The sequence below is a fragment of the Macaca nemestrina genome, chromosome X (genome assembly GCF_043159975.1).
Source record: "Macaca nemestrina isolate mMacNem1 chromosome X, mMacNem.hap1, whole genome shotgun sequence".
Lineage (NCBI taxonomy): Eukaryota > Metazoa > Chordata > Mammalia > Primates > Cercopithecidae > Macaca > Macaca nemestrina.
The window spans coordinates 150,054,681-150,081,328 of record NC_092145.1 but is presented as its reverse complement, the minus strand read 5'-3'; the positions used below and the strand labels follow the sequence as shown (position 1 = coordinate 150,081,328).

General features: G+C 38.6%; 1 protein-coding gene across 1 annotated transcript in view; it reads right to left on the bottom strand.

The window, feature by feature from the left end:
* Positions 1 to 24,869, bottom strand: part of LOC105478113 (midline 1) — a 393,876-nt gene extending 369,007 nt beyond the window's left edge. The window contains exon 1 of the mRNA XM_011735107.2: positions 24,747 to 24,869. The gene's annotated coding sequence lies outside the window, so the exon portion shown is untranslated. The remainder of the gene's footprint in view (positions 1 to 24,746) is intronic.
* Between the last annotated feature and the right edge of the window lie 1,779 nt (positions 24,870 to 26,648).

Below are 26,648 nucleotides of genomic sequence, written 5' to 3'. Positions count from 1 at the left end.
GTCAACTGTGCTGTATACCTTAACATAATCATGGGAGTACTACCTCATAACATTCAAAGGTTCCAGGGATTCAGGTGGAACATCTTTGGAGGGACATCCTAGAACTTCTGCCTACTACCAGTGGGTATCCAGGTCTCTTAGGATAGGGAGAAGCCAGAAACATTCAGGACATTGGACACTTTAAGAAGAACTAGGGTGCTTCAGTCTGCAGAACAGAAGAAAGGGGTAACAGGTTCTACATTCTTCAAAGACTGCATGTAGAAGAAATGCTTATACATGCATTCACTCCACAAACAAGATTGGGTTCCTGTCAGGTGCCAACACGTGTGCCAGATGTTGGAAATACAAAGATGAATAAGACCCATTTCTGTTCTCAGGGAGCTCACAATCTCATGTCCAGACAGGAGAGGCTGAGGTGAAAGCCTCTAAGATGTCCATGTCTGATAGACTTCTCTAGGATGATCCTATGCTGTCCTTCTCCGTGATTAAATGATATATGATAACCATCGAATCTCCTCCTATGATGTTCCTCTCTGTAATGGTCCTCTATGATGCCCCTTTGTATGATGCCCTTATCCGTGATGAGCCTATGATGCATTTAATCTGTGATGCCTCTGTCTATGCTGTCCCTCTCTATGGCACTTGTCTCTCTAGCACCCCTCTCTGTGGTGCTCCTCATTATGGCACTCCTTTCTATGGCAACCCCTCTCTATGGCGCCTCTCTCTCTGGTGCCTCTCTCTATGGTACTCCTCTCTATGGCACCCCTTTCTATGGCACACCTCCCTATGGTGCTCCTTTTCATTATATCTATCTCTAGGAAGCCATCCTCTAAGAGGCTGGCTTTAAGAAGCTCCTCTCAATCTTTTTCTTTAGGTATTTTTAAAGTTGTGGTAAAATATTCATAACGTAAAATTTACCATTTAGCCCTTTTAAAGTGTACAATTCAATGACATTAAGTACATTCACAATGTTGTATAACCATCATTAGGTATTTCTGGAAGTTTCTCGTCATCCCAAACAGAAACTCTGTATTCATTAGACAAGAACTTCCCATTCTTCCTTCCCCCAGCTCCTGGTAATCTCTGTTCTACTTTCTGTCTGTATGAATTTGCCTATTCTAGGGACCTTTTATAAGTGGAATCGTACAGTATTTGTCCTTTTCTGTCTGACTTCTTTCACTTAGCATAATGTCTTCAAGTTTTATATCATGTTGTAGCATGTGTCAGACTTTCATTTCTTTTAAAAGCCCTGAATACAATTCCATTGTATGGGTATACCACATTTTATTTATCCATTTATATGTCAATGGACACTTGGGTTGCTTTCACTTTTTTTCTATTGTGAATAATGCTGCTGTGAACACTGGTGTACAAGTGTATGTTTGAGTCCCTGCTCCCTGCTTTCTATTCTTTTAGGTGTGTACCTAGGAGTGGAATTGCTGGATTATCTGGTAATTTTATATTTACATTTTGAAGAACCACAAAACTGTTTTCCATAGTGGCTGTACCATTTTATATTCCCACAATCAATGCATGAGGGTTCCAATTACTTCATGTTCTCACCAACGCTTGCTGTTTTCTGTGTGTGTGTGTATGTGTGTGTGTGTGTGTTTGATAATAGCCATGCCAATGGGTGTGAAGTGGTAGCTCATTGTGGGCTTGTTTGGAAGCCACTCTTTAAGATGCTTTTCTCTGTGACGTTCCTGTCTATGATGTACTGCTCTCTGACACCCCTGTTTGGTATCCCTCTCTATTATTATTTTTTTTGTAATACCGACCCTCTCTATGGTGTCCCTGTCAGTGGTGCTCCTCTCTATGATGCCCCTCTCTACAATTCCCCTTATTGTAATGCCCCTCTGCATTTTTGCCTCCTGTATGGTCCCCCTATCAATAGAATGAGCTATCCTTCTGGGGATTATCTCCCTTTCCTGGGGGCATTCAAACAAAGGCAAGATGGCCAGCAGTCAGGGTTGCTGTTAAAGAGATTTCTGAGGTCACTTATGACTCTAGCTTATGACAACAATGTCATCATCTTTTCAGTGTGGCTTTGAGCTGTTCTTCCAGCATCTGAGATGTATTTGTATTGACTCGTTCAGACACCTTCTGTATCTGTCCTTCTCCATGGCCAGTGGCATAGTCCATGAAAAAATTACTGAGTTCAATTTGAGTTGCTGCCTTTAACTGCGTAATTTGGTTTTACACTCATTTTTGCTTTTTTATTTAACCATCACTTTTTATAGTAGTTGCTGTGAGCCAAAGACTGTCGTAAGCATTGCATAAATACTAACACACTGACTCCATTTAATTCCTGTTTTACGGATGAAGAATTGAAACCAGAGAAGTTAAGACACTTCTGTCTGGTAACACAGTGTGTAAGTAGAGAAGCTGGGATTCAAACTCAGGCTGTCTTGTTCTCAAGCACTGAGTTGAAAGGTCAACAAATGTTTTTTGAAGATTGACCATATGCTGGGTACAAGACAAAGATACAGTTCTTGTGCTTATTAAGGAGTCAGGTCCAGAGGAAGAGAGAAATGTTCATTGATAGTGATTCTGATTCCCAGGATTCATGGAGGTGAGTAGTGAGAAATATGGCTGAGAAGGTAGACAAAAGCTAGATGGAGAAGGAAAGCCTTGCCAGGATTGGACTTTAGAATCATGTAAGATCAGAGTAGGACAGATTCATGATGAAATTTCCAACAAGGTGTAGTGAAATGAAGAAAATGTAGGCAATTTAATATGCTTTTTTCATAAAGCTAAATTAATTTACTATAAAAGGCTGTCCTTTGTTCCAAGATTACATCTTTCTTATATTTTTTGATGGCAAAATGTACATTCTTTTGATATTTTTGAGGTAAGAAGGTTTTTTGTTATGTCATTAATGGTTAATTTAAAGTTGGCAACCCATATTAACTTCTGCCATTAAAAAATAACATTAGTCCCTGAAATTTGAAAATCTGGGAATCAATGCCATAAGAAATGTCAGAACAAAGCAATACAAAATATCAGTGAGAGGTCAAGTACAGTAAGAGCTAAAGTGCTGAATAGATTTGGCCATGAGGAGGTCATCAGCCACATTATTTGGGGGAAGTTTTGGCAGGGTGATGCGGTGGGAGGCAGGCTATGGTGGGGATGCATAAGTCTCATTTATCTCTAGGCAACAAAACTTGGGTAGCCACACAGAAAAAAAACGTATTAGGTCATTACATATATGTGCTTATGTTCTGCTGGTTGATAGGCTGCCACATATTTAAGACAGCTGGAAAGGAAGGAGAAATGACAAAGAAACTAATTTAAGCCAAGGTTGTTAAGCAAAAAGATTGACAGACTCTAAAATTACCCACTCAACCTGATGAAAAAAGTATTCATCACTTTTCCTCTCTCTCTTTCTCTCTCCCTTGGTCCCTCTCTCTCTTTCAGTCATGACAACATCCTCCTAGATCAGAAACTAGATGAACATCAGCATCCTAAAAATCCAAGCATCTTTATGAGGGATCAAAGTCATGTTCAGGGACACATGTCTTCATCAGCATTCTAGTCATTCCTTTCTTGCTCTGCCTGACCCAGACTGAGAAGACATCTGAGACTGGATTTTATGTCCATTCCAGAGAGTGTACAGCATGAAATACTGTCCTTCTGGCTGCCAGTCTGACTTGGCCTGAGAGAAGTTGGGTGAGAAGCATGCCCAAGTCTCCACCGAACCAATGTGGAGAGCTAATCACAAGTTAGGGCACTTTGGGTTGAACGTTCATCTATGATAAACTGGCAAGCCACTCTCCCTGTGTGTTTCCCTTCAGACTGTATGATTTCAGTGCAAAGGTTGTCTTAGAACCTGAAGACCTAGAAACATTTTGAAACCTGAACTGGCCTATTCTCGGAGACTAGTGCTGAGTCTATTGGGATAACATCAATCTGCAGGTTTTTCCCAGCACTGAAGACATATTTCATCCTATAATTGGAAAATAATTTGATTTATATTCCATTGTGTCAGAGCCTCCACTCAGGTCTCTCGGAGGAGAGGTCTAAGGCAGCAGGGAGATGGTCTAGTTTTGAAAAAAAAAATGCTCCATAGACACTTACGGAGAAAGTGCAAAAATGGAGCCTGAGTGATGTTTATGAAAGAATTCCAATGCCTCTTTGTAGATTCCTGAGGTAGATTGAGGGATGTGAAGTATGGAGAGCCCAGACACAAAAATAGTGTAATGATTGGGCTCCCATCCTGGAACTTGCATTTGCTGGGTCCTGCCTATTACATGCCAGGCACTTGACATAGGAGTTCATTACATCTTCTCAATGCCACTGCAAATAGGTATAATTATCTCTATTTTTCTAAAGAAGAGAAAACAAAGTCCAGAAAGATGGGTAACTTGGCCCAGGTCATATAGCTGGCAAATACCTGAGTGATAATTTGAACCTGAACCCAAGTCTGTCTCACTCTGAGACCACATCCTTTCCTGTGCTCCAAAGGCTGAGTTTGTAAGTGTGATCGATGCCTCTGCTAGAAGTGCAGAGTATACAAGCAGAACAACCCAAGACACGTGCTATTGATCCAGGCAGTGGTACTCAGGGCGTTTTCCTGTGGAGTTTATGCTGGACCTACTAGCATCATTTTCCTCATTTTTCTCAGGGAATGCCTGGAAACTAAGATAATTGCTCATTAGAACTACCTTAGGAAGCTCAAGTGGTAAGGGGGACTCTCTTAACCTAGAAAATTCTGGGAAATTACCCCTCTCAAGCACAGGTCAGCAAACTTTTTCTTTAAAGTGTCAGATAGTCAATGTTTTCGGCTTCATGAGTCAGAAAAATCTCTGTCGCAACTATTCAACTCTGCTGTTGTAGCTCAAAAGCTGCTGCAGACAATAATTCATAAATGAATGAGTGTGGCTGTGCTCCAATAAACCTTTAAGGTCACTCAAGCTTGAATTTTGTATAATTTTCACTTGTCAAAAAATGTTATTTCCTTCTAAAAATTTTTTCAAATTTAAACATGTAAAAACCATTCATAGCTCACAGGCCATACAAAAGAGGTGGGCAGTGTGGATTTAGCCCACAGGCCATAGTTTGCCAATCCCTGCTCCAGAGGATCATATTTTATTTTATTTTTCCCCATATGTTAGATGGTTTACTCTCAGAAGGTTTACAAAAGTAGACAAGAAGATCTGTTGATAATTAATTAGTGAAAAACTACTGAATATAGCTTGACATTTTAAATCCTATTAACACCAATTTTTGGCCACCAGGATGACTCACAGTAAACAAAATTCCTTATTACTTTTTTTAAAAACCTTCCTTTCAATTGAAGTGTTATTTGAAATAATTGTAGATTCATATGCACTTGTAAGAAATAATATATAGAGACCCCTTGCACCCTTCACCCAAGTTCCCCCTATGGTAACATTTTACAAAATGATCTACCAGTTTTGTCCAGATTTCTTCAGTTTTGCTTGTACTGGTGTGTGTGTGTGTGTGTGTGTGCGCGCACATGCATGTGTGTGTGTGCATGCATGCACATATTTAGTTATATCACTGCAAAGATCCCTGTGTTGCCCTTTCATAACTATATCCACCTCCTCCTGCCTCCCTATCCCTAGCTCCTGGCAACCACCAATCTGTTCTTTATTTCTAAAATTTGGTCATTTTAAGAATGCTACACAAATGGAATCATACAATATGTAACTTTTTGAGATTGACTTTTCTTTCCTTTTCTTTTTTTTTCTTTTTTTTTTTTTTTTTTTGAGACGGAGCCTATATCTGTCGCCCAGGCTGGAGTGCAGTGGTGCGATCTCGACTCACTGCAACCTCCGCCTCCCGGGTTCACTCCATTCTCCTGCCGAGTAGCTGGGACTACAGGCGCCTGCCACAACGCCTGGCTAATTTTTTGTGTTTTTGGTAGAGACGGGGTTTCACCGGGTTAGCCAGGATGGTCTCGATCTCCTGATCTCGTGATCCACCCACCTCGGCCTCCCAAAGTGCTGGATTACAGGCGTGAGCCACTGCGCCCGGCCTGAGATTGACTTTTCATTCAGAATATTCCCCTGGAGATTCATCCAGGTTGTTGCATGTATCAGAAGTTAATTCCTTTTTATTCCTGCATAGCATTCCATGGTAAAGATTACCACTGTTTGTTTAATCCTTCGTTTGCTGAAGGACGTTTGGATTGTTTCTAGGTTCAGGCTAACATGAATAAAGCATCTCTGAATGTTTGTGTGCAGGTTTTTGTGTGAACATTTCATGTCTCTGGGATAAATGCCCAAAGTGCAATTTCTGGTCTATATGGTACTTTCATACTTGTTACTTTTTAAATATTCCCTTTGCACATATTTTAAAATATGCCTTTTTAACATTACTACAAAAACACACCCCGTAACACATGACACCGTGGTAACAGCTCTTTAAAAATTCCCTGCCATCTTGCATTCTCATTTTATAGACACAGAAACTCTACACTAGAGAACTTAACTGACCCCAAAGGGTCAGTCATAAGTCACAGAATGGTCAGTGCAAGCTGAGCCAGGACAAGAAATAACTTCTTCCTTGTCTCCCATTGGTGCTGACATCTAAACATGCTGCACCAGTGAAATTACAGACAGAAGCAGCCAACCACGTGGCGTTTCTCATTATGGAAGAAAGAAAATGGTTTACTTGGCTCTTAGGGATGTCATGAGCTCACATCCAATGGCCTGTCCTAGCTACAGCCTTCCTCAATGGAGTCCACAGACTCCATTGTGGCTTCTGGTGGCTTCTTCGCTCAAAACTTGAGACTGCCTCACAGCATGGGCAAGTGATGAGGAATAGCAAAGTGCAAACATGCAAACAATGTTTAATATTTCTCCAGTGTGACTATGGGAACTGGAAACCCTAAAGCTCTGTGACACTTTTCATCAGGCCCCTGGGGGTTATGCAGCTGTGTGGTTAACAAGTTGACTATACTGATTAGAGAGGGTTGAACTAGTATTGATAAATTACAGTTACTCAAATCTAAAGCCTTTCCTGACACGTTTCCTGAATGGTCCAAAGAAGAGTTTATTTCATTTCTACATTAGACTTAGCAATTAGTTTCTTCAGTCTACTGGCCATGACCAAGAAGTGCAGGAATCCTACCATCTTTCACTCTCTCCTCAGAATCTAGGAGCGATTACAACAATCCGTCCATATCTTTAACCAATGCAGGAGAGTGTGGTCTGTGGATCAGCAGCATCAGCATCACCTGCTGATGTGCAGACTCTCAGGCTTCATCCTCAGAATGGTTGAATGAATTTCTGTGACTGAGGCCCACCAATCTATTTTCCTAGCTCTCACTCGGAGATTCTGAAGCTCACTACGCCAGTTTACAATTAATTTCAAGTATACAACAGAAATGTAAGTCATAGCTTTTAAATAAATAAATAAATAAACAATAATAAAAGCTCAACCAACAAAATAGTTCCAGTCCCTTTCTGACAATTACACAGTCTTTATGAGGTCAATATTGATATAAACATAAACCAGAGTTGTTATTTCTGACATTCAGCAGATTGTAACTTTCTTCACGCATGCACTGTTTAAGTTGTTTCTAATGAAAATGCTCAGTTTGTGCTTCTACTTAGCACCTATTTAAAATTCTTTATCAAACTGTAATTTCCTCGAAGGCAGGAAATGTGTGTCTCCATAGCCTAATAAATAGGTGTCTAATAAATGGTTGTTTAACAAATGAATGGATTGTGTTTTATATTACAGTTGCTTTGCCCTCCACTAAACAGTGCACTTACAGGTTGGAGAAGATGAGGGTTTTGTTTGTGCTGGATTCTCGACGATTTTCTCACTATTCCTAAGTATGCAGCTGACTTCTCTGAATACAATAGGTTCACAAAAGTTGTTGGATGTACAACAACAACCAATTAAATTGCACCTTTAGTGTTACTGCATAGACTCCAAATAATTTTACTATGGACATTATTTCCGTGTACATGTGGGAAAAATTAATTTAGTATGTGCCATTTTGAATATTGTTTAAGAAACATCATTACCTATAAAATGGAGCTGGAGAGCATGTTTGGGGAGATTTGTGGGTGAACAAAGGTAACTGTGACAGACGTACCTCCTTTCAAAAGGGTTTGTCATGGAACAATGAATTAGAAAAGAGGCAATGATACTCAGCCAGGTGAGCCAGGGGGCCCCAGCTTTTTTACTGAAATTTTCTAGTTAAGAAACCAAATTACACAGGCTCACTAGATGATCCAAATTCCAACATTAAGGTAGGATATTTCAAGCCCTTTGATGTTGAACTTTTAGATTTAGCTGCCTTGTTAGTTATTCTCTATGAATGAGAGTATCTGGCACTTCCACAGAAAGGTGGAAATGACAAATAAGCACTTTTGAAGGATCAGATATGTATGAAGGAAAAATACAGTGTCTGTGCTCAAGAACCAAAGATAACTTAGCAAGGATGATCTGTGCTCTTTAATTTTTATATATACCGTATGAAGGATGGGAAATGCTAAGTGTTTTCCTCAGTGGTCTTAGTTATAAAACATTACAGAGGGATACAAGTTTTATAATCTACCTTTCAGTAAAACAAACAAATAAATCATTTGTCTGTGCTTTGGAATCTAAGAGGAACATAAAGCAAAATTAGATATGTTCATGATAGGTAGACTTCAGCAATGAAGTAGGAGTTTGGAAAACCCCTACAGTCAACCCTAGGATGACTTCAACATGATTTTCTTTCTTTCTCTCTCTCTCTCTTTTTTTTTTTTTTTTTTTGACAGAATCTCTCTTTGTCATCCAGACTGGAGTACAGTGGTGTGATCTTGGCTCACTGCTACCTCTGCCTCCTGGGTTAAAGTGATTCTCGTGCTTCAGTCGCCTGAGTAGCTGGGAATACAGGCATGAACCACCATGCCTGGCTATTTTTGTAGTTTTAGTAGAGACGGGGTTCCACCATGTTGGCCAGGCTGGTCTCGAACTCCTGACCTCAGGTGATTTGCCTGCCTTGGCCTCCCAAAGTGCTGGGATAACAGGCATGAGTCACCACACCTGGCCAACATGATTTTCATTTCCATCAAAATGACATTTCCTTAAGAATGACAAGAAGAGAAAATGGCTATGAATATTAATTTCTTTCATTCTATATTGCTGCTATTTTTGTATATTTATAAGAATAAGATTTTGTTGTTGATTAGGGTTTTTGCTCTATTGAAATAACACCTTCAGGACATGTATATTTCTTAAATGACTAACATGCTTCTGATCCAAGAGGACATCCAAAACTGGACTGAGTATAGCATTATCTTCCAAATAAATTTTAACTTTGTGTTTAATTTGTTTAAGCGTTTTTCACAGAATTTGTCTCCAGACAAAACTCATAAAAGTTAGTTTTGAGTCAACACATGTTACAATGGTTGCCTGAAATCACTAAATATTTTAGTATTGTTAATTCAAATTCATTTGCGCAGTATTTCACATGCAAAGCTTTAGACTCATCCAGTCTCAGAATGATTCTTTGAAGGCATAAAGCTGTCAATTGTGAACTAAATGGACAAGGTGATGGAAAGTAAATGTCTACCTTCAACTCTGGCAGGTCATTGTTTCTACATGCTATCAGTGTTTTTCATTAGCTATATTAACAAAGACATCTTAAGTCCTGCCTAAGTCCACAGGCCTCTGAAGGAAGTCTAAACAACTTTGAGTGATTTGGAGTAGAAGCAGTACTAGGCAACAAATTCAAAAGCCTTTTGGTGGGTACCGTCTCTCCTAGAGGTAGTGTGCTTTGCCAGATTTGTCCTTCATAGTGACAGTTCCATGGTTCACAGGTTTATCAAATACTAGGCCATCACCCTCAAAGAGCTTGGAGGGGATGATATTAGCCAGCATTTATTGAGTGCTTCCTCTGTTTAGAATACTACACATACTTCTTCTAATTTAGTCTTATCAAATGACTCTGGGAGGCAGGTGGTGAAAGAAACCAAGGCTAAGAAGTTTAAGTGTTAGGAGTAGGAAGTCCAGCTAACAAGTGACACAGCAGAGATTCTAAGTTAGATCTGTGTAGCTCAAAAGTTTATCCTCCTAACCTCTGTGCCATTCTGCAGGTCATCACAGGGCATTCAATAGCTAGTGATGGTGGCCATGGCAAATTGAGGGGTGTGAAAACCAGAGTTCTTTTCTACACCTTTCCTTAGCTAGGATGGGAAGCAACACACATATACATTGATATACATTGATTTTATTTTGGTTTATTTATGAAGGGATAATTTGCATTGTGTGTGCATGTGTACTCTCTCTCTCTCTCTCTCTGTGTCTCCCTCCCTCCCTCCTCCCTCTTTCTGTGTGTGTCGCTCTTTCTCTCTGCATATGTGTGAGAAAGACAGAGACAGTGTGAGAGAGAGAGAGTAAGAGAGAGAGAGAGAGAGAGAGAAATAATACTTAGAAGTATTAAAAGTTTGAAGACCACTCATCTAGTCTCTTCTACTAATTAAATGAAATTAATTTGTATTGTAACTTATCTCCCTTATGCATACCCATCTATTTGCAACTTAAGAAAGACTATATTCTTAATTGTTGCATTGCAATTGTTAAATTTATTGCAACCAATGACATCACATTTCTCTATTGCATATTTTTATCTCCCCAGTCATGAGGCAGTGGATGTTCTTTATCCTCACCTCCCCCTAATTGTTTCCCTTTGGTACACACTACTTCCTTCAATTTTCATAAATTCAATAGTCAGGACCCAGAGAGAGCAAGAAACAAATAGATGTTATGTGGAATGAAAACATTACTTCCTGACACTTCCATATTTGCTCTTTCTGGTCTCAGAGTCTCCCAATTAGTTATTCTCCTAATTTTCTGGCAAATTTCAGGAACCCTCACAATATTCAAATTATCATCTTCCAATATTCTTCTCTTGGGAGTTCCCTGGAAACTTCCTGCCAATATGCAATCCTAGCACCTGAGTAAGTGCCATATCTTGTAGACTATGAGAGTAATCTTCCAGATGGCTTATTTTGTAACATTCCATAAATTACAGGACTCAGTATGTATAGGCATGTCCCCCCAAGCCTTTCTAATCAGTGGGCTAAGGAGGGCCATTGTTCTATTCATTATACCATATGCCAATCCCTTCTCAAATCTGGGATCATAATTGATGGGTTTTCTTTTTTCCATAGGTCGAGCTTTTGTTTCATGGCTCTCATGTTCTTGAGCAGTCCCATTGGCCTCAAGCCCTTACTTACCCTGACAGTAAGATAATATCACCCATCAAGGAGTCCTAAAATGCAGTCCATTGGAATTAAAGTGATAGTCTTTGCTGTCCTAAAGCTTATCTGTGCTGGACACGCACACAGCCTGGAGGGCAAATGGATTGCTCAGCAGCTTGCCAGGGAGAGAGAAATAGGCAGTGAAGGAATGAGCAGACCCTGGCAGGACAAACCGAACTGGGCAAATCCATAAAGCTACAGCCAGTGAACAAACAACAGCAGTCTCATATTCAGTCACTGGAAATGTGAAGTTTCTTTTGACCTAATGTGTTAATGTGAACCTATGATTCACACAGTCCCGAAAGACAACAAGTTTTGCAGTAGGCCCAGGAACTTCTGTTATAATGTCATCTATGGAAAAGGTCAGGAAAGCAGAAAATATGATCTTTATAATTTTTGTATACCTACAGGGTCAATTATCTATTAAACAATCATATAAAGTGATCATTTCAGGGAAATACTAAAGGAGACTTAAAAAATGGTCAGTAGATTCCAATGATTTACGTCATAAAGAAACAGACCATCTTAAGTAACACATAGACAATAAAAGCAAGCAGATGGTTGCATTCTAACCAGGGCACTAATGGAGGTGCTGTGGCACTGTATCAAAGTAAAGTTTGCCATCTTCAGAACTGCCCACTGGAGTTTTAAATACGGCTGTATAACTTTGAGTCAACAACTGGTAAGCATTCCCTGACCACTCTGAGCATCATTCTTTGCTGCAGGTAAGAATTAATAATTCATCACTAACATGCCGTGTCAAACTCATTTTCTGAAATGGGCCTGAAATGTGTGATTGACTATAACATGAAAATTGGCCATAAAAACAATTCCTCGCATTGCTGAATGGTAAACATAAGTTATTATGAGCAAAATCACAGTAAAAATATATGAGCAAGACCAAACTCACAAGAGACTGGATTTGAAATTTCAAGTGCAGGCTGTAAGCCTGGCAGTTACCAAATCAAGCGCTGGGTACTCTGTAAAGCTTAACAGTGGGAATGGATCCAGATACTACGGCCTTTTACCTTTTCTTCTGCAGAAATTTAAAGCATTTTTATAAATACTAAGCCAGATACTGCTCATTCAATAAACGACTCCTGGAAGTATAGAAGACATTTGGGGGATTAACTCTTTAGGCCACCAAGCTATCATTCACTGCCTAAGAATAATCTTTATTAAAGTAGGAAGAGCCAATCTCTTCTGGAACATCTCACAGCTTAGAAGCCCCAGATTCTTGCCACTTAAGCCTTTTCAAGTGGGAACATTTAAAAAGAAAATTGCATTTGCACTACTATTGCAGAATAGGACTAATCACAAAGATTAGAACAGCCTTGTCATCTTCAGGGGTTAGTTTCACTGAGATGGACCCTACCAGGACACTAGTACTAAGTCACTCACCCCTTGGCTGGCTGTTTTGGCATGTGGACTAACAACACTCCCTTTGTCTTATTCTTGCTTTCTTCTAATTGCCCACTTTCATTTTTGTGCTGTTTGCTCCTCCTTTCATAAAGATACCTAGAGAACAATATATTTTAAGCATCCACCAGCTCAAACACAATGCCCGTGTTTGTCTCATTTCTTATTTCTTGATTTGTTAATGTTAACTTTTCATTTCTTACTTTCTTCTTTATTTACCCTTTTTGCTGATTTCTTTAACTTGCAAGCATTTCCCCATAAATATATTTCTCACCCTTTCTTTTGTTTTCTTCCTTTCTCTCTCTTTCTGTTTTTTGGTCTCCAGTATTTTCTAGCAATTTGTGGCTTGCCTCTTCTTGATCCCTTAGTCCTGCATCTGTTTGTTTGCTGGGCTTTTGTTTATATATGGGGGATGGGCTTGGCTGGAGAAGGCAGTAGGTTTTTGTTGCTTTGGGACTTCCCTTCCTCTAACATCTCTTGCTGATCTTTTCTTTTCTCATTTTTTTCCTTTGTTTTCCCCCCAACCTCTCTGGTCTTCCACTGATCTTGTAAATCATTATACTTTGTCTTAAAAAATTGTGACATTTTCACAGTAACCAAAAGAGCATGGTACTGGTACAAAAACAGACACATAGACCAATGGAACACAATAGAGAACTCGGAAATAAGGCCACACACCTGCAATCATCTGATCTTTGACAAACCTGACAAAAACAAGCAATGGGGAAAGGATTTTCTATTTAATAAATGGTGCTGGGAGAACTGGCTAGCCATATGCAGAAAACTGAAACTGGACCCCTTCCTTATATCTTGTACAAAAATCAACTCAAGATGAATTAAAGACTTAAATGTAAATCTCAAAACTATAAAAACTCTAGAAGAAAATCTAGGCAATACCATTCAGGAAATAGGAACGTGCAAAGATTTCATGAAGAAGATGACAAAAGCAATTGTAACAAAAGCAAAAATTGACAAATGATATCCAATTAAAGAGCTTCTGCACAGCAAAATAATCTATCATCAGAGTGAACAGACAGCCTACAGAATAAGAGAAAATTTTTGCATTCTGTCCATCCTACAAACGTCTAATATCCAGAGTCTACAAGGAACTTAAACAAATTTACAAGAAAAAACCAAAGTAAGCAAAGGACATGAATGGACACTTCTCAAAAAAAGACATACATGTGGCCAACAAGCATATGAAAAAAAGCTCAACATCACTAATCAATAGAGAAATGCATATTAAAACCATAATGAGATATCATCTCATGCCAGTCAGAATGGCAACTATTAAAAAGTCAAAGAACAACAGATGCTGGCGAGGTTGTAGAGAAAAAAGAACACTTTTACACTGTTGGTAGGATTGTAAATTAGTTCAACCATCATGGAAGACAGTGTGGCAATTCCTCAAAGGTCGAGAGGCAGAAATACCATTTGAGCCGGCAATCCCATTACTGGGTATATAACCAAAGGAATATAAATAATTCTGTTATAAAGATACATGCACGCTTATGTTCATTGCAGCACTATTCACATGGAAAAGACATGGAATCAACTCAAATGCCCATCAATGAGAGACTAGATAAAGAAAATGTGGTACATATACACCATAGAATACTATGCAGCCATAAAAAGGAATGAGATCATGTCCTTTGCAGGGACATGGATGGAGCTGGAAGCCATTATCCTCAGCAAACTAATGCAGGAACAGAAAACCAAACACTGCATGTTTTCACTTATACATGGGAGCTAAATGATGAGAACACATGGACATATGGGTGGGAACAACACACACTGGGGCCTGTTGGGGAGGTGGGGGGATGGAGAGCATCAAGAAGAATAGCTAATGCATGCTGGGCTTAATACCTAGGTGATGGGTTGATCTGTGTAGCAAACCATCATGGCACATGTTTACCTAGTAACAAACCTGCACATCCTGCACATATACCCCTGAACTTCAAATAAAAGTTAAAGATTAAAAAAAGTATGACATTTTATTTTCTTATATCTTTCATCTAACTTTGAAAAAAGTAAAAACTAATTAAAGCTTACCCTCCTTAAAATAGAAAAACGTTCAAATGGACACATACAGTTGTGTGTGTGTGTGTGTGTGTGTATGTGCGTGTGTATAATACATATATAATATATAAATAAAATGTACATAAAAATATATATAAATACATACAGTGTTGTTTTATCATTGATAGTGACCCTAGTAAGTAAAACAAGAACTGGTTGTACTAACGTCAATACGTGGAAATAACCTACTAGAACTACACAAGCCCTGAAATGGTCTTGGAAGCATCAACACAGATTAATTCTTTTATTTTGGAATATAGCAATATAAACATTTCATTGGATTCATTAGTATTATATATTTAAATTTAAATTTAACATTGATCAATAGCAATACATTATATGCAACACACACACATATACACACCCTATTATTTTATTCACAGGCAGGTCATTTATAAATAAACTTTTGCATAGTCTAAAACTCATATATTAACTTAAGCTACCAAAATACAGCCTGGGTAAGCAGAGAAACAAATAAACCAAATGAACAAGTATATATAAAATAGACTGTTTTAGAGATAACACAGGACAGATTTTATTAACTAATTTATGACCTACAGTCTGTTGGCAGAGGCCTTCCTCTTCCCTAATTTCAGTCTTTCTGAACAGGAAAAACAGACCAGAAGGCTTGATGGTGTGCAAATCTCACATCTTTATCTCCGCAAGAGCTTTATTTGGGGGTCTGCAAACAGAAATTCTCACCATTTTCCATTGATTGTAATGTTTGATGTGTTTTCTCTTTGCTGAAACCTTCGCTCTGGATCATTCTGCCAGGTTCCTTCATTATCTTCAAACTATCGGCAAATGATTTATTGACAGGTAACTATATTCATAGACAAAGTGAACTCATTTTCTGGTTTGACACTGTAGCTCTCACTTTCTTCTATTGCACTGTGACTCCAAAAACACCCAGGCTTGCAGCAACTACTATTGCACATATTAATCAGAAGTTTCTATGGAGTGCTCCTGCTTTGAACTCAGCAAAGCCACAGTGAAAATGGCAGTCCCTTTGGGAGATACTATTCAGATTTAAAATGGACTTTAAAAAAATTGCACTTCTGTCTTGAAATCCATTTGTGCTAACATGGGTCATGTAGAGGAAAAATTACGAAGGCAATGGAAAGAGAAAGGTCTTTACATGGCTAGGATTTTTTTTTTTTTTTTTTTTTTTTTTTTTTTTTTTTCAGATAACGGCTTCCACTCCACTTCCATCCTCACTCCTCCCATATACCCAAATCCCAATCTGGGTACATACAGTAAAATCTTAAATATGCACATTGAGAAGCAAGTGCAATCTAGTTGTCTGAAAGTTCATACAAACACTTCTCAGTCTTCCACCCAAACATTACACAAGTGAAATGACAAAATGGGATGCCTCCCACTCTCTTCCACACGTTTTTCTATAGGAACATAAGCGTTTGGATAACTGAATAGGATCTTGATGGGAAATTTAAGCTTCTTAAGAATTCAGTGAAAGATAAATGTGGTTTTATTAATACATACATATGCTCAAACCATAGACATACAGTTCAGTTCTAAAATAAAGAGACTTACATAACGTGTGCCAAGAACAAAGGGAAAGAAATGGAACAATGCAAGGAGATATAAATTTTGGTAGTGACTTAGATCCTACAATGCAACAACACCTGAACAATGGGAAGCTAATACCTTGATTCCACAAGGTTTAACCTCTTTCTCCCCTTCACCTGCCCATTCCAAGGTTTTCCTAACCCTATGGCTGCAGCTTTCACTGCCTAATGACTCCCCTTAATGGGAGACTATTTGGAAGCCAGAAAGGAATTTGCTGAGGTCACTCAAGGGTAGTGGAATTACACATGTCACATAAAATGCTCTTGCTAAATTGATGCTAGAAAAACGGAATGGCAAAACCTTAACCCAAACCCTATTGGGAGTGTGCAGTTAATGGAGTGTGCTCATCTGTTAGTGAAAACTCTCGGGTTACAGTTTTCTAAATCCTATAGTCCTCTTACAAATGATAAGGGATCTCAGCTGAGAAAAGCAATGTAGCTTATTCCTATTTGGGATCCCTTAATCCAGGTTGAGGGAAGGGGGAAGGGGGTTGGAATGAAATAGAAAGAATTCACCAGACAACTGAAGTTAATAGCTGTCCTGTACATTATCAACAAGGAGAAAACTTCACTTAGGTAAACTTACAGAGTGTTGAGATCTTGGCTGTCAAGACCCTCACATCCCACTCCAGGAAGTTATTGAAAATAGTTCTTCTCCCTCCAGGCTTTATTGCTGGTGAATTTGTGGGTTATAATAGTATCTCACATGTAGGACATTTGACCATGCATGAAGTGATTTTCATTCATGCAGACCTCATCTGATTGTCCCAAAAATTCTTGAGGTGAATGTTTATGACCTAATTTTTAAAGATGAGGAAACTAAGGTTCAGAAAAACTTAGCATCACACAGCTACTAAATGGATGAGCTAAGACTTGAACTCACACCATGACTTTCCGCCTCAAAGCTCATGCATTTTTCCAGTCAATCAGTTTACTCCCTTCCACCAAACCAGGCCAACTTTCATTGTCCCCTACACCACCATCCTTCTAGATACGTGAACCAAATTCCTGAGAGTCTGCTTTTACACCTCCTAGTCCCTCATCATCTCCCTTGCCCCACACATCATCCACTCCTTTCGATTTCACCTCTCTAAAATAGAAATGAAATCCATCCACTTCTCTTCATCTCTACCACCATGATATTCATACAAGCAGATATTATTTTTGCTTTCCAAGGCTCCTGTTTGGTTCACCTACATTGACTCTGATGGCCCTCCAATTTGATCTACTATGTTGATGCAAAAGTAATCATGGTTTTTGTAATTACTTTTAATTGCAAAATACGCGATTACTTTTGCAACAACCTAATATTTTCCAGGTTGCTGCCAATGTGAACTTTTCAAAACATCAATGTCACCGCTTGCTGAAAACTCCCTCATAGAGTCCTACCCCTGCAAACACACTGCCTCAAGTCCTTTCCATCTAGCTCTCAGCTCAAGCAATGCCCTCTGCCTTTCTCTGCCTTCCTCTGTAGCAGATCAGCTACATCTTCCCAGTACAATCTCATGGCAACATATACCTCCATTTTATAGCTTTTATTCCAGGTGAACTTTTACTCATGTCTGTGTGATATTTCATCAATGTTTGCCTCCTACACTTGACTGTTATTTACTTAAATGCAGGTTCCACTTTAGCCTTAGTACGTAGGGTGATGCCTGGTTCAGAGAAAGCATTTGACAAATATTATTGAACAAATGTAGAGCTTCTCTTTCTTCTTTTTTCTCTTTTTCCTGCCCTCTCTCCATTCCTCTACTCTCATCCTTATCCCTTTCCTGTCCCATCTTCATGGGACTTTGCTCTCTTACTTAGTCTTCATTGAAAAGAAATCCGTGCCAAAGCAGTAAATATGGCAACTACAAATGTTGTTCTCCCTAAAGCCATTTAATTTCAACTAGGACACTCTTGATGCCTTAAAAGACAACAAAATAATTCTCTAAAGCTGATGTTTTAGCTGTTCTCATGAGATGGGGAAGATACACCCTATTTCATGAGTTCTCCGAGGAAATTCTTTCCCAGTTTAACCCAGTTGATATTGGGAGGTATCTTACATTTGTAGCTGCTCAGGCTGCAGTTGTGATATAATTGTCAATGCCTGCCCATGAACTGTCTTGATCATAGCAGTTCTTACTGTTGTCAGTTCATTTGAGCTATAGGCATTATTTTAAAACAAGCTTTGCCTGTTAGGAGAAGAGAAGTTGCACACCTGGCAAAACCACTCAAAGAAAAAGGAAGGAGGAAAGATCCCCCCCCCCACACCCCCGCCAGTCCAAGAGAGAGAAAGAGAGAGAGAGAGATCCTTTCAAGGATCAGGTAGTACTGGCAGAAAGTCGTCTGGACATATACTCAGGAGACCTATGGACCCCACCAAGTGTGCTGGATCTTAATGCATTTGTAGGTATATGTTTAAAGCATTAAATAATTAGCTCACTGAGATGTGTAGCAACTTGATAGGCATTGCTTGGGTTATGAATGGACAACTGCATTCTGTTGTAGGCCCATTTGTGGAAAGAATATAGTCTTGATCATCACCTTCCAGTAGAAATGCAGAGCGAGAAGTTCTTTATTTAAAAATGCTGCATTTTGACCCAAAGTATGTTGGCATGGTGCAGAAAAGCACAGATACGACAACTCAGTTGAAAAGTTAAAGCTTTTTAAAAGTTTATCTCACCTATATCTTCCATATTACTTATGCACAGGGGGGAGACATATGATTTTTAAATAATCAGTCTAAATAAGAGTCAGCCAATAACTCTCTTTTAGAGAATATTTCTCTAAAAGAGAATAATTGTCTAAAACAGATTAACTCTCTGTTAGGTGTTATTTCAATAAATTTAGCATAAAATACTTAAGTGCTAAGAAAACATTGTGTTATCGATTAATTGGAAGAATTTTTTCTTTCTTAGCGGTGAATCTTATAATCGATCATATATGAGATTCAATAAAACTAAGTCAGAAATAGAGAGCCATTTGATCTACACTTTGATAAAGCTGTGCTGCTTCCTCATTACACAAACACCATATGGCCCCCACTTGCCTTAGCAAAGAGTGAACTCTTGCCAAGACATGTTAGCACATGGGATACATTCTCTCCACATCTTGGGTGCCACATCAGATTAAATGTTACATTCTGCTGGGGTGGGATGTTGGTGGATGTGGAATTAGAGAAAAAGACTGGGGTCTGAGGGTAATCTAGGGGGGCAAGTGGCTTTTATCAATGAATTTGCTAGCCCAGTTCCTCCCGCCATTGCTGGTGAAAAAGATTTCAAGCTGTTAAATTAATAAGTATGAAGTGAGTATTTTTTGCTTTATAAAACACAGTACTTTTGAGAAAACACCTTAAAAGGGGGAAATCTACATTGAGAAGATGTAGATTGCTACAGAAGGAGTCTTTAGAACAAGGGTGTCAAACACAGAAACCTACAAGGGACAAACAGGTAACACCAATAAGCAAAGAGGACATGCCGTAAGACATTAGAAGGTGTATCATGCTTCACTGAAACACAAATTTTAAATCATTGAGTGAGCAAAATTACATAAGGGCCACCAGTGTGCATCTGCTACTTCTTCAACCCCTGAATTATTTACTTGACAATGTGCCTAACTTATCTCCACCCATTTCAGATCTAGCCAATATTTATTGATTGGCCTCATGCCCAGCATTGTGCCAGGTGCGTTCACAGACAGGACCATTTTCAATACTCATAACCGCCCAATGAAGTGTGTATTTATGTCTCCATCGACAGATGAGGAAATTGAATCCCCTAGAAGTTTAAAATGTCTTGGCCAAACCCACCATTCATTGCTCTGGAAGAAACTTGGGAAGCACTACCATTCTTTTGTTTCTTAACTTTGAGCCAAGGATATCAGTTTGAGTAAACTTGTTATCTGTTCTCTGGTAGTTTATATGCTGTTTTGTTCCCCCAAGGCAATACATGATGAGTGTGTCACTACAGATATAAATAACTGTACAATTAGATACTCAGGGGGAGAAATAATTTTGGTTAAAATAATCAAGGCCTCTGTTGCAGAACAATAGCTATAAAAAATTCAGCCTTTTCTGGCTCAAGCTCTTTGACCAAAATTCCAATTCTGTCACATGTTAAAACTCAAACTGTCAATTTGAGGAGGTTCTGCTTAATTTCAATTTTGTCTCAAGTTTAGACAAGTGAAGAGCAACTCATAAGAAAGTGTGAGTATACTCAACTCACACAGTTAGAACCATTCTTTATGCAGCTTCAGCTATTACGTACCATGCATTTCTGAGAATGCTATATTCCCCAAAGCACAGCAATCCATTTTTATTTTCTTTTAAAATAAAAATAACATTAAATGAACCATTGACATTAATATTTATAGTAATTCAATGTCTTTGAAAGGTTCGTTCACAGAAGATTCCCTTATATGTGATTGCAAGCAATTAATTTAAAAATGTAAACGTACTTTTACATTTAACTAGAAGTCATAGTCCTGACTATCACCTCACCAGCTAACCTTTCCTCAAATATAAATATATTTTAAATTGGTTTTACTAATGCCCTAGGTATTTGGAAAATCCTACTGGTGCAAACTAATTATTAATTCATAGTCCCCAATTCTAAGCCTTACACGTATGACCTTAGAAATAATGGCAGCTGCTCTTGCCTGCTTTATAAGAATTGTTACTGAAATTTGTATGTTAATAATTTCCAGTGATTACAAGCCATTATAAAAGCTCTCAAGTTACCTAGAACTCTGGAAATAGCTCTTACCCATGTGGCACCCCAGGAATACTTGACAACTCCAAAGGGAGTGGTTTTGAAAATTACGTTAACAAAATATAAAGTGGCATCATCCAACTCTCAGTTATTTATAGATGCACTGCAGGGAGAATCAAGTGGTCTTTCCTCTATAAGCACACCAAGTTTATTGGCATCTACCTGGCATTATCTGACATGGAAATCATCTGGTCAGTGAAAGCATGAATATCTTGACATATCAGTTACTTGTTCACTGCCCACCAGTGTTTTGTGGCCACCAGTTGGGAAGCTCTGATTTACAGAATGATTAGCAAAAGAGTGAGTGATCAAGTAAGTTTGCAGCAATTCATGTTTCACATCCTGCACCATTCAGGTAATGAGATTTCTCTTTGCAGAAATGCTACCCATTGCATGAAGACTTGGTTTAAATTCATCTGTCTCTTATATACCTGCTTTTCCTCCAGAGTGTTTAGCATAGGACTTCAAAAGGCACTCAATAAATATTTGCTGAATGAATGTAACAGGAATTAATAACGCAAAAAAAAATGTTTTTGAAAGATAATTGATGTCAAATGGTAGGCAGAGGAAGCCAGAGAAAGTTCACCAGTGATAGAAATGCTGTGTACAAATTTGGTACAATGCCCAAAAAAAGGATTTGCATTTAACAAATAACCTTTAAAGCCAGGTTCTTTTATGTCCCTCACCCCTGGACTAAGCCATATTAGTGGTGGGAGAATCCCAGCCAAACAAACCCTGACAGCAATTTGAGAAAGGGAAGTATAAACAACAACCAAATGTTAGAAAGGATTCCGTGAAGCACTTTGTCATCAGTTGTTCAGGAAACCTCTAAGAATAGAATAGCACACACACAGACACATACAAATACACATACACATACATATACACACACTATAGAACACATCATTAAATTCTTTATAAAATAAAGAGGACAAACTGGATAATATGCAGAGGGTCCTAACACTCTCATGATTGCATGAAGGGTGATAAACATTACGATATTTTTCCTTTCATTGAGCCCCCAGGCCCAAGTTAATACAGTGTTGGGGTATTTTGATTGGTTTGATCAATATTCTGGGCCTAGATTGTCAAAGGCAGTTTCCTAACTTTAAAACATCATGACAGAGAAATTGATGCAATCTGCACCATATATGGAGGTAAACTGAGGAAGCTATGTGATCCAGAAATAACTTTCCAGGGATCAGCTCAGGCCAGCCACAGCCTGATGGCCCATGTGCCAAGAGGGGTCAACAACTGGGTATGTCTGCAACCCACTCATCATTTACCAGTGCTCTGTGGTCCATCCATTGAGAAGCTAATTAATTTCATAATATCAGATCGTTTCTCAGAATGATCACCCTAGAAACGAGCCATCAAGTAGGTTTGCAGCAAACCATACTTCATATGGTGCACACTATACTTCTCTCAGGGAGTCAAAACACGTATTAGTAAATGAACATATTAAGGCTCTGAGAAGACCTATTTCCCATTGTTTGTTTGTTTTTTTTTCTCCAGTATTTTCCAACCTCTTTTAACCAGGGCACCTAATAACATCTTGCAGATCTAAGGAGGCTGCTGAATCGTTCAACCCTCCATGCAAGCACACAGTACTGTGACTCGAAAAGGGTCAATGCAACAATATAGGTCCTAACTGTCTTTAATTGGAGGATTAGTTCAGACACTGGAAAAACTTTAATCTTTAAGAAGGAATCCTCCTGGAACTTTGTTAACACTAAACTGTTAAATACCATAAACGATATTATTACCCCCAAAAAGGCTGCTGAGGAGCCAGGGATGAGTAGATTCTAGCCGTGAGACTCCCAGTCATCTGCAATAATTCATATGCCACTGGCAAGGATAATTCTAAACATGAGATCTAAAAACCCTATGCATACACCGCCCCCTTGCCCTCCCTACCCCAGGAGACTTATCTGTCTTTCTGGTTATATATTCCCTTGGCTGTTAGTGTAATTAGTGCATAATAACTATGTACATATCAACTCACAGGAAAAACGGCAGACGTGCTGGCTGATTTGGCTTGGGGCCATCTCATCGGCAGGGTGAGACAACCTGGTATTAAACCATCTGTTATTAACTGTATATTCTAAAATAGTGTTTTGTGTCTCCTGGGTTGCTGACTCCCATTGACAGCAACAGAATGTCAAGACTCATATTTTTCTGAGCAGCACTGAGGAGATAAACTTTAAAACATTTGCATTGTCCCTTCTGTTCTGCTGCTTGTGCTATTAAGAATTTTATTTACTAAAATGTCCATTGTATTATACACGGTGCTTTTCTATGTTTCATTCTCACGGAGGTGAACAAGTTTCATTTAAACTGTGTCCTTGCGAAAGTTATGCTTTCTAGAGTCAAAGATCCTAGAGAAAATTGGCCATAGCTTTTGTCCCTATGACTAGGCAGTTGCCAATGCCTGTATGAAATCAATAGTCTCACTAGGAAATGGACTATCACTTGCATTTTTTAAAAAGGTGGTCATTTTCTCAAATCTGCTTGTTTGCACTGATTACTTTTCTTTAAATTAACTTAAGTAATTAATTTCATAATATCAGAAATCTGAAATTGAGTCTTTGTGCCACTTGTTGCAGTCAGTAGCACAAACCTGCTCCCCAAACTCAGGATTAAGTTTGTATACGACAGAAAACAACAGTATTCCTTTGAAAGACGAGCAGTCAAATCATTCAACACAATTATCCAAGTTAATTCAACTCAAAAAACCACATCACCACGAAAAAATAAAAATAAAAATTTTTACCTGATTCCAAATCACTTTTGACAGCTACAAAAAATTGACTTTCTTTGCAAAAGTTTTACCTCTGCCCCAGAACTCAGTTGAAACAATTTTTTTCCTTTCCCAGTTGTCTCTTATAATTGGCTGTTCCCAAATATAACTAAAATTTCCCTGCAAGTCTGTTAAACAATTTCACATTTCCATGTTTAATTACATTCAGATTGAGATTTTTGTACACATAGAGAATATAGCCAGATTTTGACTCAAGTGACCACAATACCTTTGACATAAAGCCTTTATACACCATTCTCGCCATATATAAAAATAGACATACGCTCCTTGTCAAAACACAAGAGCGAGCTTCTTTACATTGTCTAGAACAAAGAGGCCAGCTCGGCGTCTATTTTTCCTAAGTGTCTCAGAAGGTGTCCTTTATTACATATGCAGGACGCAAGGATTTTGCTGCTGTGTGAATGAAAAATGATACCTTCAGACTGCCTTTTTAGTGACAAATTAGGCTTTTGTAGACCATCACACTGCCTGTGGTTTTAAGAACCCCATTTAGATTTACTATCACTTCCTTGGGGACTCAGCCTTCCTCACAAAGCACCCCAAGGCTAATTTCCACTGTTTTAGAGTGTAACAAAGATGAGAAAGTTTGCTCATCACGATAGTATAGAAACGCTTGCCTAGGAAAAACACTCTCTGGAATGTCTAAAGTGCTAAAAATCATTCCCTCTGTGGATTCTTGGTGTGCAAAACAGGCAGAAAAAGTTGTCTGGAGGTATTCGCAAAGCATTGTATTTGTTCAGGAAGGAGTTGTGGGGTTAGAGGCTGAGCAACGCCTTTTACTTTGCTTCCTGGGTGAGAGCAGACAGGCGTGCCACTTAGCAGAAGCAAGCAGAGAGAGAGTGGTAAGACTCACCGGCTTCCCCATTTTTCCCAGGACAGGGGTTTTTGTTCCTCAGTTGTGATCTGGAAGAGACAAACCTGTAGGTCCTCCAAGCAGGCTGGTCTGGGGCAAGTGCCGGCTCTTTGCCTCGGATCAGCTGAATGGCTGGGGCGTTCAGGAAGCTTGCTCTGTCCAGCTCAGAATCACTCCCCCTCTCCAGGGTGTGTGCTTACACGCCTCTCAGTCAGCGCGAAAATCCGCCAAACTCAGGTCAGTCTAACAGGTTTCCTTATATAGGTAAACATGAATTGCATTCCTGGTGAAAGAAGTTAACTAGGAATCCTGGTAACCTGGTTAACTCTACACACGCCAGAATGGCTCAGAGTCGGTCAGCCTGCGTAGGGGTTTGGTTGCAGTACAAAAGGATTTGTGCAATTTAATTAAAATCATCTTTATCCTGGCAGTCTGTAAAATTGGCCCTTGTAGTGTAACTGTGAGTCAACAGCTAGTATTTTATATCATGGGCTGTGACCAGCCTTATATTATCTGAAGGCATTGTAGGGGAAAAAAGTGTAGCATTTTATAAGTTGTCTTTCATGTTTTTAAAATCAGAGTAATTGAACTTGAGATTATTTTCAAAGAAGTAAATAGAACATGTGACAGAAAGAGAATGTGAATAAACCTCCATCAAGTAAGGCTCAAATGCCTTATTTGAGCATAGTAACGAACACTTATTCAACTTTCCCAGGCCTTTGGTAGATAATGCAAAACAATCATTTTGAGTTTTCTCCCTTTACAATGCAGTAATCACTACTGTATTTTTTGATGGGCAAAATGATAGATAATGACATCTATTCCAGTAACAACCCTCCTAAGCCCGCATGCTGATGTGTTATTTGATGGTTTCAGGAAAGAAATCTAAGACTTGCGAATTTGCATACTTGGATGTAAACATTTTTAAACAACTTCCTTGATTTAAGAAGACAAGAAAATATATCTTTAAAAGAACTCTATAGCTCTTCCCCTTACATTTTATCTACCACCTAGTAAAGTAATAATTTAAAAAAATTCTAGCCAATTCCACTGAAGACAATATAGAGACTTGAGACTTTCCTATGTACTAGAGATGAAGATTGTCTGCTAAAAAGGACCTATCTCAAAACAAAACACTTGTTTTTGTTTCATCCATGGGTTGACTGCTCGTTGAGTAGTGGCAACATTATTAAAAATAGCTCAAGGCTGTTTTAGGTCTCTGCTTAAGACAAGCGAGAAAATGAATCTTCAGATGCCACCTAAGTGAGCACCAACACAAACCAATGTCAAAGAGCTTCTGCTGAGATGAGTAAGGAACAAAAATTGCACTGCCAGGAAGGATAACTATTTTTGGATAGCAATTTCCACTGGGCAAAGACTTTTGCATACAATTTCTCTTCTTATCTCTGTAGGAACACTGTGAAGTGTGTAGTATTTCCTCTTCACAATAATAAATTTGGCTTACAGAGATAAAGTGATTGGTCCAAAGTCTCATGATCAGTTTTTGGCAAATCCAAAACCCCAGATAAAGAATTTAACTCCAATAGCATTTCCCAAAATAGAATCAACTTTAAGAGACAGAAGAACATTAAAATGGCAATTTTCCATGTTGAAATATAATTTTTAATAATCATATGTCCAGAGAATTTAAATGCAATATACAAACTTATTAAAATACTTTTTATAAAGTCATAACTTACTGCTAACATGACTCCCTTTAAATGTCTCCAGAAAGATCATAAAATGAGATAGAGAGTGTATTTTTATTGAATATAAATTTGGGTTATAAAATATTATGAAAATATAACTTGGCAAATATTGCACACATTTTTCTGTTCACAGTACTCACATTTCTATTGTATCAAGTTAAGACTCATCCTGATTCCTCCACTGGAAGAATAT